Source organism: Etheostoma spectabile, chromosome 4 (genome assembly GCF_008692095.1).
Source record: "Etheostoma spectabile isolate EspeVRDwgs_2016 chromosome 4, UIUC_Espe_1.0, whole genome shotgun sequence".
Lineage (NCBI taxonomy): Eukaryota > Metazoa > Chordata > Actinopteri > Perciformes > Percidae > Etheostoma > Etheostoma spectabile.
Genome location: NC_045736.1, coordinates 28,233,951 through 28,242,144, shown reverse-complemented (window position 1 = coordinate 28,242,144; position 8,194 = coordinate 28,233,951).

Here is an 8,194-nt window from a genome sequence, read left to right as displayed (position 1 = left end):
TGCGCGACTAAAACAACCTTTGAAACTACACACGTTCCAACAAAACAAGAGGCGCTGTTGCTGTGTCAGCCCTCTGTCAGATGATTGTGATTGGTTTAAAGAAATGCCAATAAATGTGAGCATATTTTTCTCCCTTCCCAGGATGCTGTGTGGACTGCCAGACCCTCCTCGGTAGCGCTGTGGAGGAAGGTCTGGAAACACAAGATTAATGCTTTGTTAATGAGTTTGGTATTGAAGGTTTCAGTGTGGGACTTGTGACAGTTGATAAAGGTGCAGACTGATGGCTTTTTGATCGAAACTGCATTCTCAGTAATTTATCTTCATAAAAAGTTCAATTCCAGTAATGTAATCGCAGTTTCTTTAATATATATGACTGGGGAGGGGGATCCTCCTTCTGAGCCTCTCAGTGCTGGCCTGGTGTATCCAGTACTTTCTTCCCGACAGGGAGAAAAAGCTGTTACCCTGGTGGTTTCCATCTTTAATGATTCTCCTAGCCCTTTTCTTGTAACGTCTGGTGTAAATATCCTTTAGGCAGGGTAGGGCACCGCCTGTGAAGTTTAGCCGATTGGATCTCTTTCTACAGGGCCTTGTGGTCCTGTACGGTGCTGTTTCCTTACCTGGAAGTGATGTTCCCCTCTTAATGATACAGGAGTAGAAATTCCTCAGTATTTTTTAGGGTGACCTGAAATTCCCAGGCAGGCATCTGAGTTGAAACAGCCTTTGCCTTGCTTTTCTCACCACTGTGTCAGTGTGCAACGTCCAGGTCAGACCCTCGCTAGACCTTCCTCCACAGGGCTGTGGAGGAGGGTCTGGCTAATCCACACAGCATTCCGGGATGGTAGAAAAATGTGTTCTGGTTTATTGGCATTTCTTTAAACCAATCCCAATCGTCATGGGCAGTGATTGGACAGGTAGTCTAGCTAGCTGTCTGGACTTACCCTGCAGAGATATGAGGAGCCTGTAACCATAGCAACCATCCTGATAATTTAAAAGAGTTTAAAATTCCAACACAAAGAAAGCGGAAGGTGGGGGTGTGTAAAAAAATTGATTCACATATATATACACTACCACATGGGAAAAGTAACTACATTCACATACTGAAAATCAATTTTGAATCAAATCTTGAGCACCCCTAGTAACAGAAGAGGGACATCCGGCACAATTTTCAGGCGGCAATGGAGCAGTCCCAAAAGTGGAACGTTAGACTAGACTAGACCCTAGCTTATGTGGATACCAAGGTGCTTGAAAGTGTCCAGCCTTTCCACAAAGGACCTGTTCACGAAGTCCACTATCAGCGCCTTAGTCTTGCCGACGTTTAGAAGTAGTCACGTCATCAAGATTGTACATTTTCTGGCAACATAAAAGCACAAACAGATGTATATTTAAGTATTGGGTATCGTAAAAGAAAAGGTTTGGGAATGCCCAGATGACACATTTACCTCTAAACAGTAATTTTACTTGTGTCTAGAAGTCCCTTTTTTTCAAAATACTTATTATTATTATTATTATTATTATTATTATAAGCTATTGTGTTATTGTGACAGTTTTTTTTTAAATCCTCTGCTGCTCATACCTACTTTGTTGTAAACAGGAAACCTGCCTATAGAATGCTGAAAGCAAGATGGCCATTTAACAAAATATGTGAGAACCCTCATGTTTAGCTGTTGTGTGTCAAATTTGAATGAGTGTTTGAGTAGGAACAAGCTGCACTGAGTGCGTAGTGCTTTACTCATTTGGACACAAGGTTTGTTTCACTGACAGGCCCCGGGATCGCTCTATCCGAGGAGCCAGCAATCATTCACCCTGCAAATCATGCACGAGGCTGACGGCTTGGCACGGCTCCAAATGTGTGTTTCCATTTGGGAGCCATCCAAATAAAACCTTGAGTGCTCAGCCAAGCTCCTAATGAGCGATCCAGGGAGCTGGAGGTAGGCTAACGTGAACTCATTCACTTGGACAACCCTGGGCTTGCGATCATTTTTTCCCTTGGATTTTAAATATCGCAGATGAGAAGAAGTTATTCACTCCGAGGTCAAACTGTTCCTCTGAAATCACACACATCAACAACATTACTTAGTGCTAAAGAACACAATTTGACAGCTTTGCTGTTGAGTGTTCAAGGTATATAAGAAAAGATAGTGACGTGCAAAGCAATACTTTTACCTTTTTTCCCAACTGCCAGCGTACATTTGCAACTGCACCTCTGTTGCTGCTGCTTTTACGGCTGCCAAATTAAATGCTAACAACACCCCCAAAATCTGCAAATCTATCTCAAAGTGTCACTACGATACAACGCTAGTGTTTGCAGTCACGATCAGGGCATCAGCTTGATCTTGCTGACAAAAATTCAGTGACTGCTTTATTTGTGACAGAGTGAATAATGCAGGAGACTGTACATGGTATGGTATGGTAACTGCTGAGACAGAGAGTGTTTGAAAGAGCAGCGTTCACAGACTGACACACGAGGAGATAATAAAACACAGGAGGAGTGTGCAACATTATCACCTCACAGATAACATAATCTGGGGTTTACCGGGATTTCACCTGTCACTGCCTGTGAAGTTACTCATAACACCCTGATGTGTATCTGTGTACAGATTCTAGACAGTGATTTGAAGGCGTCTGATCTTCACGGAGGCAACGATGAACACATGCCTGCGCTGCTGCCTGCGCTGCTGCAGCGCTCCCAACAGCGCCAGATAATGAAGATGATGCAGAAAAAGAAGAAGAGGAGGAGGGGGGAATTAAAATCTGAGCAAAAGTAAAAAAAAGGGGCTTCTGCTGTGACATTTAATTCACAAGTGACTGTTTTTTTTTTTATTGCACTTGTGTGATTGAAAGGTGCCTTAGCTGCTGCCTGATTGTTTTCCGAGGCTTCCAGTGAAAAGCCCTATTCTCTGCAGCGGGGAGCGTAATGAGATGTTGAGAGGAGATAGAGCGCAGTATGTATGAGCCCCAGTCTTATTTCAGGCTCCGGTGAGGATGGTTGGTCAGGAGTGGGGGTTGGAAGAATTGGGGCATATGGGATTTTACAATCCTGTTGAAGATGTCAGTACCTACAAGGGCTGTGAGCTGTGCCAACTGACGGCGCCCTGCTGCCAACTGGCGCGACCGGCACTGCATATTGAGCATCTCTCCTGCAGCGCCCACAGAGTGTCGTGGGCCCTTTGGAGTCAGCGAGCCAGTGAATCATTTATGTTCTCGCTCATCAAGCTCCAACAACACTTGTATGACACACATTTTGCAACGTACCGTGAGGAAATTTAGGTGCCAGACAAATCTATCTGCAGAATGGAAATGCCTTTGCTCAGCTTTGTTTGCAGCAATCGTGGATTGCAGTATTTTTTTCTTTGACATCACCAGGCAGCCGAACAGCCTCCCTCTCTCCTCCCTCTCAGCCTCAGTCAGACTGATGTTTTCATAGTCTGATTGAGATGCAGGGGACGCACTCTCTATCACCTCGCTGCACCTCACCAAACCAGCCTAGACAGAATGGAGTGGTGGGGCTGTCTGTTGACTTAAAATATTTTTAAATTTCTTCTGCTCCTCTCATATATTTCATCAGCATTGGAACTCACCTCCATTCCTGGGAATTAATGGCTAGGATTTCTATGAATGTGAAAGTAGGCTGTTGTGCTGTTATGCACATCTGCTACTTTGTGCTGCCGTGGAAACAGGGAGGCAGCCGGTTACAGCAGATAGACCTTTAAGCACAAACCATTAACATACGCCTATATTGGTCAGTTAATTGAGTCTAGAGTTTATAATTCTTTATATTGTTTTACATTTACAGTTGCTGTAGTTTGATGTATTTCTGGAATATTTGATAGAGGCTTATCATCTGTCTAGTGAGATATCTCTTTACTTTCTTTTTTATTTCTTGCTGAGAGATGAGATAGATCAGAAGATCTATACCAGTCTTGTGTCTCTGTTAAGTATGAAGCTGGAGCACACAGACTGGAAGCTGGGGGTAGTGTCAATGATAAGATATCTTAAAATGATAATGTGTTGTCTAAAGCTGACTCAGTCACACTTTGCATCACACTTGTATAATCTGTATACAAACAGAAGCGCAGAAATTCCTGTGAGGGTGCCAGGCTACCAGCACAGCCTCGAGGAGGTCACTTTTCCCGCTCAAGAAATAGTTCCCGCACGTAACAACTTCTGGTGTTTAAACATTAGATTTAAACAGGCAATGGCACAACACATGCCGGCAACTGAACCCTTAATTACTCAGCCTCTGGTACAATATTATACAATAATGCAATTTTCCATCCCCATTTTAGTACAGTAAATATAGTATTCTAATCATGTAATTACTGCATCATACATTGACAGTTTCTCTCCCCAAGCAGTCACTCTGTTGAACACTCACAAATAGCACAGATTTACCCACCTGGGGGTGGCAGTAGCTCAGTCCGTAGGGAGCTTTGAACACAGAGCAGAGTGTAGATTGGTAGCTGGAGAGATGCCCATTCACCTCCTGGGTGTAATGACTTCTAACAAAACAGTGTAAATTGTCATTTTTGCCACTGGGGATCAATAAACAGTATAAATTAAATTAAATCATCCATGGATGCATTCTTTTATTGAGTACTAGGTTAAAAGGGCAACTTGCTCATAGGAGATGTAGTCCCTTCAGTATTTCCTGAGTCTGCTCTGGGGTCTCCTCCTCCTAGCAGGCTTTGCCTGGAACGCCTCCAAATGGTAACATTAGACGGCTATCCTAGCCAGGTGGAGGAAGCATTCCGCCTCTTAGGGCCGTGACACACCAACCCGATAATAGGCCGTTGGACAGTCTGGCGATGTCGGTGAATCAAGTCTGTTCGGTGTGTTCCATTCCGTCCGGAGAGGCCGTCGGCCTCTATTTTGGCCGACCTGAGATGCTCGGTTGGAAGGCGGGCATTGCCGGCAGTTGGACTCAAATGACCAATCTGATTGGTGGAGTGCAAACCCGGAAACAAGGAGCGGGATGAGCATGAGTGACAAGAGTCTCTCAAAATTTGACGAGAATCTTTTGAACTAACCTTTGTCAATTTGAAATGAAGACAGATTCAGCAACTGCCTGGACTGTTTCTCGCTTACAATGATTTCAGAAACACGTTTCAGTGAGTAAAATATAGTAAAATATGAGATTGTATTCTGAACAAGCCATCATGAATCAGCTGTTGGTTTTTATTTTTGGCCGACAAAACAGATTAGCACCGCCTGCTGTTATCTAGACTAGTAGACTATGTCTCGTTGCTTCTGTGTTCCGAGGCCCTTTTTTGACCAACTCGGGGAGAATGATCAGTTTAACTGCCTTTTCTGCCGAGGGTCGGCCATCTGGTTGGTGTGTCAGGGGCTTTAGTGTGAAGGAGCTTGACACCGAGGTCTTTGTGTATCTCTAGCTAACGCTGCCACTGAGTATGAGGCCAGCTATTAGCCTCCTGGCACTCATTCTTTCTGACAGTCAGTACCCGGAGCTTGTGAACATTCAGGATTAGGTCAAAGGTAAATCAACAGATTTTCTTAATGGCTTTTTTTCAGTATGGTTTGAAAAAATGTGTGCACTAGTGAAGTCACTGCTCTTAACCATACTAATAATCTCTTTGCCATGTTAATAAGAGTCTAATGCATCTTTCTTAGGCCCACTGCTCCCCTCTTACCTGGATGGGACTGATTACAGTTTCCTCAGAGTTAGACTTACTGATCCTCACACTGACTGGTGCTTGAATATTGGTTTCCATTCGAGCACTTTGGCATACATGCTGCTTTCCCAAGAAGGCTTGGTATGATTCCTGAATCCTGGAGGAGCCAAGCAACCCTGGAAAGCAAACTTTTCCATTGTTGTTGGTCTACAGATAAAGAAGCACTGTCAACTTTCCTCAGCACATTTTCTCTTTCTTTATGTATGACCATGTTGTGTCTTACATTTACTTAAATGAATACTGTCTTAACATCATTTGAAAATGTACTGAAATACTAGCAAAGAGAAACAGAAATGTTTTTGTACGTTCAGTTTTGTGTGTGTGTGTGCGTGTGTGCGTGTGTGCGCGTGCGTGCGCCTTTCTGTCTGTGTTTTGGCTATTGTTAAGGAGATAAACATATGCATACCCAGCTAGAATACCTGACAGATGGGGAGTTTTTTCTTGAACGTGACTTTGTTGGCAGATTTCTGCCCATCGAGCTTCCAAGGAGGATGCACACAGACACAGGAAAGGCTCAATCATTTCAATGCTGCAAATCTGCTTCACCGCCAACTTGAAATACAGGCTCCCTTTCGCCCGCACAACAGGAGAGCTGGAAACACATTCACTTGGGCTTTGTCTGCAACCAGAGCCAGATTCTCCATGCACTATTAGCAACGCGCAAGCTCCAATAAACAGTATGATTTACTAAAGTGTAAACCTTTACAAATAAATGTCCTATTGATTGATGAACATGTTTCTACAAAGTAAGACAACTGGAAGACTCACACTGGGTCCGTCCACCTTGGACAAAAATCAGGTAGTTTAACTGAACAAACTGTTATCTGTGTGTGTGCGTGTGTGTGTGTGTGTGTGTGTGTGTGTGTGTGTGTGTGTGTGTTGCATGCCTGCCTGCCTGCAATCGTACAGGGTCATTTATATTGAAAATTACAGTATTCCCATCTCTCTCGTTTTGTCAGCCAATAATTTTCTTGAACCATATCACTGGTATCAGGTGAAAATATCTTGTATCTCCAAGAAAATGGTTTACCAGGATCCATGTTGTTCTGGATGACGCAGCAGTTTGGACGTTTTGAAAGGGTTTGTTAGCCGAAGGGGATAGAAAATTGTATTATTCGTTGCAAAAACGGAATTTTAGTTACTGTTTAAGTGTGAAAATTGTCAAAATTAGAGATGGAAATTGGCTTTTCTGGAGCTTTTGATCATATCGCGCAGTCTTCCTGAGCAGATGGAGTTGCCATGTAGATGTTCAAATTTAATTTGTTTAGCACTTTGAGGAACATGTTGGCTTAAAATTTGAGTCCACTAAATTCATTACTTTATTTTTCGGATAAAGTGGAGATATAAAGCTTTCAGGACCCTTTGCTCTAATAACATACAGTACATTTCAAACCCAACATTCCATATGGAGTACTTTAGCATTTAGATTCCATGAGAACTAAAGGGTAATAGCTGGTGTTTTGGCAGACAAGCAGTAATCTAATCTCAGTGAATTTGAACCAGACCCTATGGCAAGAGATGCTTCTCCACAATGAGCGAAGAAAAGAAATTCTCAGCTGCTTTTCTTCAGGCATGATGTCGATACATAGGACTATTGATTTAAGTCCACGGGCTTTAAAATAATCACCACCCTCTACAGATTGATGATGACTAGTAAAAACTTTATGATGCGAGATAAAACAAAGGCAGATAAAAACACACAGCAGGAGAAGAAAGAGCAGCCTTTTCATTCTTTTTTATAGTCCAACTCTGCCATCTTGTGGTTAAACTAGTACCAAAAAGAAGAGTTTCCCTTGAATTCCAGCCTTGCTTCTGAGCTATGAACCATTTTTTTAAAAACCAAAATAAATCAATGCTGCAGCCTGGCTATTCCCTGAGCACTGGAACCTGTTGTGACAGCAGCCCTGATCCCAGTCAATTAGGCCATTGATTGAGTTGTCAAGGGTGGAGGGGAGTGATGATATGATGCGATCAGTGGTGACACCCAGTGGTAATGTGTCGCTCCTGGTGCTTGCTGCTCCATCCAGCTCATTTGGCCGCTGCATCTCCCTCCACTTAATCAGATATGACAAGCTCCCCGGGCCTCCACTTACAAAACAATCACAGGCGTCCGGCCAACTCATCGCACCCGAGTCCGTCGTCCTGTTGAACGTTTTGCCATTGTGGCCTCTTTGCTCATTTGAGCTCTCCTCCTAACTGTAAACACATTATTCTCAAGACAGTCTTGGGAACCCAGCAGATGTCTAATTGGCGTGTTAATTATCATTATGCGCCACTTATTAGTCTGTCAACAGCACTCTGGCACAAACCAGAGCTGCTGTCAGATGGCAGTTTTTCCAGCGCCATTTTTTAGGCTCAATAAAATCATGCCTCATCATCAAACCTTAATATCAAACAGGCTGTGAATAATTAAGCAACTCTAGAAAAGATAAAAACATTGTTAGAGTGCCACTGGTTATAAAACTGAGTCCTCAAGTCTGTCTCGGTGTGACAGAGCGTGTTAT